The sequence below is a fragment of the Nomascus leucogenys genome, chromosome 21 (assembly GCF_006542625.1).
Source record: "Nomascus leucogenys isolate Asia chromosome 21, Asia_NLE_v1, whole genome shotgun sequence".
Classification (NCBI taxonomy): Eukaryota; Metazoa; Chordata; class Mammalia; order Primates; family Hylobatidae; genus Nomascus; species Nomascus leucogenys.
Window position 1 is genome coordinate 65,078,788 of NC_044401.1, and position 13,340 is coordinate 65,092,127.

The following is a 13,340-nucleotide window of genomic DNA, read 5'->3' on the forward strand; positions in this document are numbered from 1 at the left end:
TTTGATCTCCACCTTGTCATCAGGGTGTTTATAGTCCCTGGTTCTGTGCCTTGCATATAGATGCTTGAGTCAGACTGGAGTCATAATCTTTCCCTTCCTCTTACTCTCCATGTCTAACTTACCAGCAAATTCTGTCAGTTCTACCCTTGAAATGTATCCCAATTTATGGTGTTTATTATTTCACTCCATTTACTAACAATTTAATTTCCACATTAACAGAGGCTCTGTCTCTTGCGTTCATGTACTTATTCTTAGTAATTAGTAATCTATGCTCTTAGAAACATTTCTTCTATCTTTTGATTTTTTTCGTTACTTCTGTCATCCTATATTAGGAGAGAGGAAGCTTTTGGATCTAAATTTTGGACACGATAAAGGGCAAAAAATTAATGGATTCTCTCTTCTTTGCCTTCCAGAAAAAAGTACTCCTCAATCTTTTTCTGAGCCATAATACCCATGGAGGACCACATTTTTATGTGGGGCATTGTGGCAGGCAAAATGACCCCATATTTCAAAGGGGGGCAACCCATATCCTAATCCACAGTATGTGGGTTGTTACTTTGCATGGCATAGGTGTTGAAGGAAAGGGGTCCTAATTCAGACTCCAAAAGAGGGTTCTTGGATCTTATGCAAGAAAGAACTCAGGGCGAGTCCATAGAGTAAAATGAAAGAAAGTTTATTAGGAAAATAAAGGAATAAAAGAATTGCAGAGCAGCACTGAGGGCTGCTAGTTGCCCATTTTTATGGTTATTTCTTGAAGATATGCTAAACAATGCCCCCCCTTTTTTTAGACCACATAGGGTAATTTCCTTTTTTTTTTTTTTTTAACATTGAAAAATATGGAACGCTTCACGAATTTGCGTGTCATCCTTGCGCAGGGGCCATGCCAATCTTCTCTGTATCGTTCCAATTTTAGAATATGTGCTGCCGAAGCGAGCACCACATAGAGTAATTTCCTAAGGTTTCCATGGCATTTGTAAACTGTCATAGCGCTGATGGGAGTGTAGCAGCGAGGATGACCAGAGGTTACTCGTGTCGCCATCTTGGTTTTGGTGGGTTTTAGCTGGCTTCTTTACAAACTGTTTTATCAGCAAGGTCTGATGACCTGTATCTTGTGCCGACCTCCTATCTCATCCTTTGACTTAGAATGCCTTAACTGTCTGGAAATGCAGCCCAGTAGGTCTCGGCCTTATTTTACCCAGCTCCCATTCAAGACGGAGTTGCTCTGGTTTAAATGCCTCTAACAGAGGGACTTTGGAGATGTGAGGAAGTTAAGGATCTTGAGATAGGGAGCTAATCCTGGGTTACTGATGTGGGTTCAATGTGATCACAGAGGGGCCTTATAAGAAGGAGGCAAGGGGGTCAGAGTCAAAAAAGAAGATGTGATGACAGAAGTAGATGTCAGAATGACACCAGGAAGGGGCCATGAGCCAGTGAATGGAGGTGGCCTCTAGAAGCTGGAAAGACAAGAAACAGATTCTTCCCTAGAGATTCCAGAAGAAACACAGCCTTGCAGAAAAATTTTAGAATTCTGGTCTCCTGAGCAGTAACATGAAGCCAATACATTTCTGGAAATTTGTTACTATAGAAATTGGAAATGCATAAAGGTGTACACTCACTCATGAAGAGTTCACATCCCAGTCTGCAGTATAGATAAGAGAGCCTGAGGGTTTTATAAAATCTACTATTTATTTTTTAATATTCTGACTCCTTTGTTGCCTGTTGATCCTCACCAAGCTTACCACAAAGAGGCTGAGAACTGATATTTTGGAGGTGCTGGATAACTCTGCCAACTAGTTAGCTAACAATGTATGTATTATTCAGGGCTCTCCAGAGAAAAAAACCAACAAACCAAGAGACAGTGAGAGAGAGAGAGAGTAAACACACACACACACACACACACACACGGACAGAGAGAGAGAGAAAGATTTTATTCTAAGGAATTGGCTCACAGGATTGTAGAGGTGCAAGTTAAAAATCTCCAGGAGGAGGAGTGAGCAGGCTAGAGACCAGGGAAGAGTTGAAGTCTGAGGTCACAGGCAGTGTGATGGAAGAATTCCTTCTAATTCAGGGGAGGGCAGTCTTTATTCTATTAAGGCTTTCAACTGATTGGATAAGGCCCACCATTGTGCCTCCATCATGGAGGGCAATCTGCCTTACTCAGAGTCCACTGATATGAATGTGAATCTCATCCAAAAAACGCCTTCAAAGAAACATCCAGGACAATGTTTGACCAAATATCTGGTCAATGTGGCCCAGCCAAGTTGACATAAAATTAACCTTCATAGTGTACTACATTTAAAGATATGGCTACAGGCTGTTAAGTGACAGATATTGTGATCATAAGTGATTCATATTACACTGACTTTTCCTTCGACTTGCCATGTCAATGTCTAATTACCTGTAAAGTCCTCTTCCCACAGGTATTAGTTAAACTTCTTTTGATTAGACAAAATTTAAACATTATTTAAAATGGAATTTGTATTAGAAGAATGCCAGCATTGTACTGAGAACCAAGAGAATAACTGAACAATTGGACATGTCCCAAGAAATTTAGTAACAAGACTCTGTACTCTGGAGCCCTGATATTAACGTGAGGACGCTTTGGTGACTTTCAGTCTCTCTGTCTTTGATAGATGCAAGAGGAGGCCAAGGACTCCTTGCAAAACCTCAACTTCAAGCCTAAAACAGTCTGAAGGCCAAGAAACTGGACTGGACTGCCGGCCCCAGATGAAGTCCACCCTTTCGCACCTGATTCTTTCTGAATAATGCCCACCTGCACACTCAGAGGATGGGGTGGGGCCACACAAGCTCCCTGCCGGGAACCCAGCCTCTTGAGTTCCTGTGTGGTGGGACAGGAGCCAGTTCACAGGCTTCCCTCTCACTCTGCTCAGAGTTTTTCTCTTTTCCTTTTTTTGCCCAATAAATTCCGTTTTTCTCACCCTTCTGTGTGTCCATGAGCCTGATCTATTCTGATTGTGTGACAAGAACCTGTATTTTCCTACAACATCTTTACTAAAAAATTTGAATTAGATTAATTTAAAATGTAACATAAGCAAACCTTATTTTCTCTGCCTGGATCAGATGTCTACCTCAAATAATAGATTTCAATAAGAAAAGGCAGATCCATATAGCAGAGACATAGCTACAGATAGCCTGAACCTGGGTGTCAGGGCTATTCTACTAAAGCAGAGGTCACTGTGAGATGCGTAGCCTGCCTACGTGGGAACTGCACTACATCAGATAGATTTGGCATCTGCCAGGGTCTTGCACAGATGCTTGCCAAGATTCTTTGTAATAACCTGGGAATATGTGTACTGCCAGGTACCACCGTGTCAATGATAAACTAGAACATCTGAGTTGTCAAAGCTGAATGATGTTCCATTGCAACACAAGAGAAAAATGCCTCTCCACATTTACAGTTTTACTTTCTATACATAGTCTCTAAGAGTTGCTGCTTCTACCCTAATATCTTACATGTTGTACTAGTTTTTCCTTAGAGCTCCTTCCCCTGCCCTCCTTCTATGAGACTAATACATGAGGCCAAAAGGTGGCCAGAAGATAAATCTAATGAGAGCTGTTGCTAGTGGTTTCAAAATAATTTATTTTCTCAAGTGACTAAATATATATATTTTTAATTTTGCGGGCTCCAGAGTGGCATGCCTGACACAGTCCTCTCTTATTATAACTTCTATTCAAGCAGACACTATGTCTCTTATGCAAATAGACTCCTGGGCGGATTGATCCAACATCCAGTAGACATGCTCAGACATGTCTGCACCCTAGTGACAGACAATTTAGATGTCCCTTGCCCCACCCAATAGTATTTTACCTTTGTACCATGCTTCCTATTTTACAAAACAGTCCATATGTGCAATCACATTTGATTCTCAACATGAGTCTCACAGGGAGGCAGGCAGGATCTTTGGTTTTACTTCTATTTTACAGATTCAAAAACTATGCCTTATTCAAGTTCACATATCTGGCAAGTGGATTAGATTAGGCTCTTTTAACTTCAAACCCACTGCTCTTTCTATTCCTGCCTACTATCTCCTTTAAAGGGGGAATGGATTAATTTACTTCCACTTGAGAAATTATCAGGACAATGAGCTACAAGATGACAAACAATGAGGGTTTGCTATTTATTATGCAGTGAAGCAGGGCATTTTACTCAGTGAACAGCAGGATTTCAATTGTTGCTCATTCCAGTACCATGGTAACTATATATTTTTCTTTTTAAAAACAATATTAAATAATACATTATTCCTTTGTGTACACATAAGTGCAGTATGGTATTTTGGCAGTTTATTGCAAAGTATCAAGTCTTCCTGATGACATGCTAAAGAATCAAATTGAAAACACTGGGTCTATGTTTTCACATAAAAATCAAGAGCCAAGAATTCTCAAGTGGATACCAATATAGTATAGTAAGGCAACCACACTACGTACCTAGATATTCCCATATGTACAGTGACACATGATTAAATGAAATTGACAATATTGTCTTTTAAAAATTATCAGCAATAGATCTGGAGTAATAGGAAACTTCTGAAAATATTCCACAGTCTGTCAGTTGTTGGTCCTGTGTCTCTCTCCCACCTATCACTTGATTTTTCATTTCAAAGCATTCACAGAGAAGGCATGACATTTTTTCATTTCTTTTCCAACTGTAAGGCATGTTGGAGTCCTTTATTATCTTTTATTAATATTTCAGAGTCCCAGGATTGGGATGATTGTTGAATTGGTGAAGGCGACAATATCAGGCAATTTGCATTATATTTGAGTCTCATTATCAACTCAAGTTGGTGAGGCTGTCAGCCATGGAGAAGGGCATTGCCTGGCATTTAGGAATTATTCAATGAATAAAATTTTAAAAAGCCATAAAAGTCATATACTTTTCAAATTCACATACACAGACTTGTGTTAACTTGTCATATTTCGCATCAAATTAAAATTATCTTCTGTAATTATGTCTAATTTAAACTGTAACAATTCTGTAGATATCTTGTATCTTAAAGCCCTTTTCTTGGAATAAAAATTCTTAAACATCTCCACATTGTCTATGTTAATTCTAGCCATGATTGAGAATTCTTCCTATTAATTCATACATCTTTATTTTTTACAGTCTTTTTGTTGTGCATTCTGCACATCTCTCTATGCAGAGTTAGCTCTTTTGAGTTATTAAATTCAATAATAGTACTTATAACAATAGCAGCAGCAACAGCACTTACATTTAGATAGTGCTTTTTATCTACTAGAAATTGTGCTCAACTATATGCATTATTTCATTTCATACATATAGCAACCTTAAGAGTTAGGCTCAATGATCTCCATTTTGCCCCCAAATTTGAAGAATCGTGTTTAGAGAAGTTACCTAATTAGCCCATGGTTACGCAGCTAGTGATTTGAACCGAAATTTGAACCCAAGCAATGACTGGATTTTGCATTATTTATATTGAACATGCATCTGTCAAAGTTGTAGTCTTTAAACTCATACCATTTGTATACTTATAGGAGTTATTTAACATAGCACAAAATCTAACATCTAGATTTCCCACTCTTCACCATCTTGAATAGTGGGAATAGACAATTGCCTAGGGGAGAGTGCTACTTTTTCTCTGCAGCCTACCCCAGAAGGAATAGACAATCGTTCAGCATGAGAATGGTGTTTTTTCTTTGCAGCACAATTGGTCATTCCCATGGGCTAATATAATGCAAACCCAACTCATTTTCCAGAAAATAAAGAAGATTTAAATTCAAGATTTGCAGAGGATGAGCTATCTTCAGTTAAGAAGAAAAAACAGCATGCAAGTAGTACAACATCAAGTTTCAAGCCTGACACAACCCAGCTGTGTGACTCTGAACAAATCTATGCTCCTTGCAGAGTTGCAGAGTTCCATTCATAAAATAAAGATGGTCTATATATCTCCCAAAGCCCCTTCCAGCTGTGTGAGTCTCTGCTAGTATCTGGGTCAATGGTGCCAGTTACCCTTTGATATGGTTTGGGTCTGTGTCCCCATCCACATCTCATGTCAAGTTGTAATACCTAATGTTGGAAGTGGGGCCTGGTGGGAGGTGATTGGATCATGGAGGTGGTCCTTCATGAATGATTTAGCACCATCCCCTCAGTGCTGTCCATAATGAGTGATAATAAGTAATTGAGTTACAATGAGAGCTGGTTGTTTAAAAGAGTACAGCACCTTCCCCTCTCTTTCTTCCTTCTGTTCCAGCCACGTAAATTACTGGCCTCCCCTTTGCCTTCCACTATGATTCTAAGTTTTCTGAAGCCTCCTCAGAAGCAGAGCAGATGCTGCCATTGCTTCCTGTACAGCCTGAGGAACCGTGAGCCAATTAAACCTATTTCCTTTATAAATTACCCAGTCTCAGATATTTCTTTATAACAGGGTGAGAATGAACTAATACACCCATGTATGGGGGTCTTTTTGGTAAAGATAGTGTAGATCTTCCACTTCTCAATGTCCCATGTTTTTACTTATCTGGTACACAAGAGCAGTGGCCCTTAGGGGACATTTGGCAAAGTCTTGAGACATTTTGGGTAGTAAGGACTAGAGTGATGCTACCAACATCTAGTGGGCAGAGTCCAGGGATGTGGCTATACATCCTATATTGGATAAGACAGGTCCCCACAATGAAGAATTCTCCAACCCAAGATGTCAATAATGTTGCTGCTGAGGAACTCTGCACTAGATTAGAGTTTAATATCACTGTGCATTGTAAAATGCGAATCTCATGTTTCCATATCTCATCAATGATAAACAACACTAATGCCTCTTTTTTTCTTACTCTGCTTTTCTATTCCTAGAATGGTGCCAATAATGCTATATAATTTGATATCTCTATTGCCATTGCTAATGTGTATTCCTTAAGAATAAAAGTGCAGAGAATGACAAGTCTATTGTTGCCAATTTTAGTTTTCCTCCTAATAGTTAAAAGAGATAGCTTTAACTCCCTCTGCACCTGCTGTTTTCTGAACCCTGAATATATTTTCTTTTGAAATGTGAATTTGTGGTCAAAAACTACTGAGGCTTAAACATTTCCTAGCCAGAGAATTTAACTCTGCAAGATATCACAATGGTGGTGATCTTAATTAATGATATCCTATTTTACCTGCACAAAAATGTGAATCGTGAGTATAAAATGTCATTAAAATAAAATAACTTACACTTTGCAAAGTGTCTCTTCATTTTAAATTGGCAGCTAAAGGCCCACTGTGACTATGAGATGAAGTAAATTCTTCCAATATGAAACAAATTTCAAACAAGGTTTGCTTTTTGTAGAATACACACAGATAAAATGAAAGCTGTTCATCACTGTTAATGAAAACAAGTCCTTGGTAGGGAGAGAAGCAAATGCCTGAAACGTCAACCATGATGTTTACAGGGGAACAGCACATTGAAAAGAAGTCATAATCAACTAGCTGGGCCAAAAAATGTTGCCTTGTGCTTTAAAATTTGAATCATAATCTGTAATGTAAATATGTCTCAGAGACTTCTGTGAAATCTTAAATTGTAGGTGTAAAGTATTACGACCTTCCTCAACTCCACAGAACTGCTCATCAGTTAGTTCTCCGCTAGTCACTCCTCTTTGTTTTGTTACGAATGACTGTAGTCAGGCTATTTAAAGTAACTGATGCATTCAGTTGTCAGTTGTAAATGTCTGTGGAGAGTATCACAAATGAACCACAATTTGATTTAAATCTTTTTTCTTCTTAAGCAAAACGGCAGGATTTGAAAGAACACAAAAAGTACATCTGTTATCATGACAAAAGCTGGAGAAACAATGAAGAGAAAGATTAGAAGGCAAAAACACCTGCAAGTAGAAGTTAAAGATCTTTTAGTAAAGAGAGAATGAGACAAACGCCCTTCTGGTAATTCACTGTGTGAAAACAAATCAACCTGGGAGTTAAATAAGAAAGCTGCCAGAGCTTGAATCGAGTATTCAAGTTTGTGATATTGATTTCTTCATAGGCATCTTTTGTAAAACACACTTAAAAATTTGGCTACTTCCTGTATCCTGCAGTGAAGCTATAATTCATCTTTATTTAAATGCAGATAAATGAAGTGGAGTTTTCCTCAACCCCCCTTTATTCATTTAAATATCAGCTAATATTGACTGCCTACTGTGTGCCCAGCAAGACCTAGCAGTTAGTGCAGCATAGACATACTAGTTATCTGTTGTTGCATAGCAATTGGCCCTCAAACTTAGTGGCTTAGATAAAACACTCATTGTCTCCAACAGATTCTGTGTGTCAAGAATTCAGAGCAGCGCCTTCGATAGCTCAGTTGGTAGAGCGGAGGACTGTAGTAGATGGAACGTGGCAATCCTTAGGTCGCTGGTTCGATTCCGGCTCGAAGGACTTCGTGTATTATTTTCAGCCTCAATTTCACCATCCTGGCTAACACGGTGAAACCCCGTCTCTACTAAAAATACAAAAAAAATTAGCCGGGCGAGGTGGCGGGCGCCTGTAGTCCCAGCTACGCGGGAGGCTGAGGCAGGAGAATGGCGTGAACCCCGCGGGGAGGAGCCTGCAGTGAGCCGAGATCGTGCCACTGCACTCTAGCCTGGGTGAAAGGGCGAGACTCCGTCTCAAAAAAAAAAAAAAAAAAAAAAAAAAAAGAATTTAGGAGCAGCCTAGTAGGGTAGTTTTGGCTCCGGAGTGGCTGGAGAATCAGTTTCCAAGATGTTCACTCACATGCTGCTGGTTGCTGGCAGGAATCCTCAGTTCTTCCCCATGGGGGTCACTTCATGAGTTGCTTGAGTGTCTTCATGACAAGGTGGCTGGCTTTACCCAGAGGGAGCAACCCAAAACAGAGGTAGACAATTTCTCTTATGACCTAGCGTTAGAAGTCATGCGTTGTAATTTCCATACTATCACATTGGTTAGAGGTCAGCCTTAAAGGACTGACTATACCAGAACATGAAGAGCAGAAGGAGAGGATCACTGGGTCATTTGGAGGCTGGCTCCCATGATGGCTAAGATCTCATTGATATTTACAATGAGTTAGTTTTAACGATTAATACTAGAGATAAAGTCCCTTCTTTTATTGACCTTATATTCTGGTGGAGAAGACAGAAAATAAACTAATATAAATAATAAAATAATAAATTATTACATATAAATATTTGCCATTAAAAGAGAAAGCATGATAAAGGCTCACTGGGTGGTGAAACTGGGATAGTTTTTATAAGATCATTAAGCAAATTCCTCCTCAAGAGACGTTTAAAACTGTGAATTCAGTGACAAGAAGGATTGAAGCATTTGATGCTCTCTGGAAATGTACTAAGGCAAAGAAAAGGCTTGTGCTAAAGCCTTAAATGGACACAAGCCCGGCTTGTTTGAGACATAGAAAGGAGGCCAGTGTGGTTGGAGGGTTGTGTAAAGGGAAAGCTTGGAATAAGACAAATCTCTTAGGAATTTCAATTTCATTCTAAGTGTGATAGGGAAAAAAATGGAAATAATTTGTTTCAAGCAAGAAAGCATTTACCAAGGTTAATGGATATGTAGTTGCTTGAATGGGTGTGCATTTTTGGATGTGTATGTGGGTGTGTGGGTATGACTCCTGGAAGAGAGAATTGATAGCTGTTTTTGGCACCACGGACAGAGGTTCTTTAGCAAGTCCTAAGCAGTATTGACCTGGTCTCAAGGACAATGTTCTGACTCTCAGTGTTGCCTTATGATGTTGCGTTCATGTAAAAAACAAAAGGAGCTTGAAGGAAACCATTTTACTTCCTCTATGGCTCCCTCAACCAGGCAGAGTTTTAGAGATATGCTGATAAATGACAATTTCCATAAAATCAGTACATACGCCTATCATTCTTTAGTTTATCAGTCACCATGGTGTCTCTCTTCCACCTTTCTTCACCCTACACTCTCTTTAAAAGGACAGATGATATATAAGTCTTCTGTATATTTTAAGCAACAAATACAGTTACAGCACATAATACAATGCTTGGGAAATGTTTGTTGAATGAATAAATAAATGACTGATTAAACAAATGCATTGCAGAGCAGAGCAACTTTTCCAAAGAAGAATAAAGTGTCGTTATGCAAAATGGCAGAAATGTAGACCACAATGAAACAAAAGTAACGTCAACTATTTAAAAAATGAGAAACAATTAAATCTATAATATCTACACTGCATATGCAATCTCTAAGAAGCAAGTTACAAATTTGAATCCAAGAATATTCCTAAATATAAAATATAGATATCAAAACGGACTGCTGTGGTAAGCAGCCAAGATATACTCTGTCCTTGAGGCTACAGCCTTTCCAAATCTTAGAATCTTTTGTAAAAGAAATTATTATTCAAGATGCAAATACTTACATACATTTGTTGCTTCTAGAAATAGCTTTAGTTGCTCTCTTAGGCTTTACGGTTGGATGCTACATTTGTATTTTGCCAGTGAAGTTTATAATTACTGACTTTCTTCTGTACTGCCATCCCTTTTCAGTTTCTTTTTCCTTCCATTGTTTTACCTCCTCTCCCAAATGACACTTTTCTTATTGACATTTTCTTCTCTATGCTTTAAAAATTGAATTAAAAAATACATGTACTAAGAGTATTTCTTTCAAAGCATTCTCGCCTCTTTGGAGAAAATGTATAATGGAACCATAACAAATGCATAAAATAAAGGAACATGATGCAGTTGCACATTAGATATATTAGTATCATTTATTTTAGATTTTAACCATCAAAGTGATAAAGGTCATTGAAGGGTGGATGTGAAGACAATTAAGGTCAAGGGGATTTACTGGGGATTATTAGCTTTCCTTAAAATGGCACCAGACCTAATATTGAACTAGGATTGCAGAGTGGCAAGAGCCATTTTTAATTATTAAAAGTAATTTCACATGTGGTTTAACAGTCATAATTGGAATTTTGAGTTATGCTTTCCTTGGTAACAACCCATGTCCTTTGTTTGAATAAACCTCAGGCATGGAGAGATGAAATATGCTGTCCTTTAATAAGTGATACTTCAAGAAATTACATTTCACCGGCAGGCATTCGGCATTTCTGTGGCTGAAATGGAATTTCAGTAAAATACAATAGAGATTAGGCCCCATCATTAATACATCTCTCTCACCAGTTTCTGGGGCTTCAGTAAACAAAGGCTATTGGCAAAAGGTCTGCATGTTCTTCACAGAAGTACTCACAAAGACCTAGTGAAAAGGGAAGCATGGCTGTTATCCCTGGGGGGCTCAGTGGGTATTAGGGAAGGTGGCATTCATTGCCTAACAGCAGAAGCAGATGTATAGCAGCTCCTAGCAGTTTTTAGGAAAAGAAGGAGGCATATCAGACTAAGGCACTATATACCTCTTAAAGAAACACTGCCGCCACCACCACCACAACAAATAGAATTGCTCCCACTACTGCATCTATCTGGAATGAGCCTCTTTTCTCTATGTGCCTGGTAAGATTCTACTTAGCCACGAAGGCCTATTTCAAATGTTCCCTCATGTGAAGCCTTTGCTGATTCACCACGAGCTGAATTTCCTCCTCTTCTAGGTTCTTACAGCCATTTACTTCATACTCCAGTGATGCTGACAATTGACAGTCACTCATTTACTGACTTGCGCATCAGCAAATACTTAACTATGGATCAGGGACTGAGCTAAGCATTTCTGTGCTAACCCTTACAACAGTCATAGGCAAGAAGCTACTAGCTTTTCTCTCATTGAATAGATGAAACAAGAGAGGCTTAAAGAACTCAGCCAGTCAGTATAATCCCACAGCTAATGAGTATAAAGGTGGCAATTTAAAGTCACATTGGTCTGATATCAAAACCATAACTTTTTTTTTCTTTTAACAAGACAGTCTCACTCTGTCACTCAGACTGAAGAGCAATGGCACAAGATGATGGGACCACAGGTGTGTACCATGCTGCCTGCTAATGTTTTTGTTTTTTTAGAAACAAGTTCTCCCTATGTTGCACAAGCTGGTCTCGAACCTCTGGGCTCAAGTGATTCTCCCACCTCAGTCTCTCAAAGTGCTGACATTACAGGAGTGAGCCCTCCCAAACCTAAACTCTTAACTACTAGGCTATATCATCTTAACATGGTATTAGATGATTTTAAATTATATTACATTTATTATATTTTGTATATATTATATACATGTATATTTATATATGTATATAGATAATATGATATAACATATCATATATAATATAACATCATATAATATGATATAACATCATATAATATGATATAACATAAATAATACATTATATACTGTGCTGGATCTGGCTTGTACTGCTTACAATAAGCAATCTCTTTCCAACTCCACATTTAGTGACATAATGTTGGTAAATTGATATTGGTAATGGTGGGAGTATTTATTTACATCATGATGATAGCAAATGAGACAAGTATGTGCTTTTTTTCCTAAAGAGCCGGATGTAAAACATTTACCATCACTGCTAATTGTATTATACTATTTTAGAGTTGCTTGCGTAACAGCCCATAACCAATAATTTGCCCCTCAGGTGAAGGGGTTGTATTTTAATGTTATCTTTTTTAGAGCTGGTGTATAGCACAGTGCCTCACACATAGTGAGTACTTGGTAAATTATCCTTGTACAAATGAATGAATATTTTCCAGTGACTTTCACAGCTTTTACAACATTTACTTCCATTAGTCTAACAGGTTCAATGTTTGTAATATCACTACAGTGGGTTGCCAAGGAATAAAACGCCTGAAGTCTGAAGTGCAGTTCTTTGCTTCTCAGCTGAATTGATTCTCAGAGAAGAAACACACCGCATATCAAGTACCTCACTCTTATTTTTACCTGCAAGGTCTGGGAGGATGCTAGCTCTATAGGGAGCTAAATGAAGTCTACAGCCCTCAAAACAAAGTGATTACAAATATACAAGTAAAATACAAATATTTGAGTTACGTATGCACGCTTGCCTTTATTTTATTTTACTTCTTTTGTTTTCTTTCTTTCTTTCCCCTTGTCCTGCTCTCTGTGTTAGCCTGCCTTTGAAGTGATCTAGCCATTAAAATCCTAGGTTCCTGTTGTAAAATAGAATCCTTCCCAAAATACAAAAACAAAATCTCACTCACTTCTTACAAATGATGATGAGGATGGTAATCATGATGATCATGATGATAACTGAGTCCAGAAACTTAACGTTTTCCTATAATTTCTAGATAAAAAAATTCCAGAAATCATTTTTATCCAAGATTAACACAGACTTTAGGATCTGAAAGACTGTTTACACATCCCAGCTCTGCACTGACCATCTATGTGATCTTGAGACTCAGTTTTCTCTTCTGTAAACAGATACAATGCACTTACTTCAAAGAAAGAAATTAAACA

The 13,340-nt window shown here is 38.3% G+C and overlaps 2 non-coding genes across 2 annotated transcripts; one reads left to right on the forward strand and one right to left on the reverse strand.

The window, feature by feature from the left end:
• Positions 1-830: 830 nt before the first annotated feature.
• Positions 831-937, reverse strand: LOC115832233. The gene has a single exon (XR_004027659.1). It is a non-coding gene; the product is annotated as a U6 spliceosomal RNA (small nuclear RNA).
• A 7,348-nt stretch (positions 938-8,285) lies between these two features.
• Positions 8,286-8,374, forward strand: TRNAY-GUA. Its single transcript is given in 2 exon segments — positions 8,286-8,322; positions 8,339-8,374. It is a non-coding gene; the product is annotated as a tRNA-Tyr (tRNA).
• Positions 8,375-13,340: the final 4,966 nt, after the last annotated feature.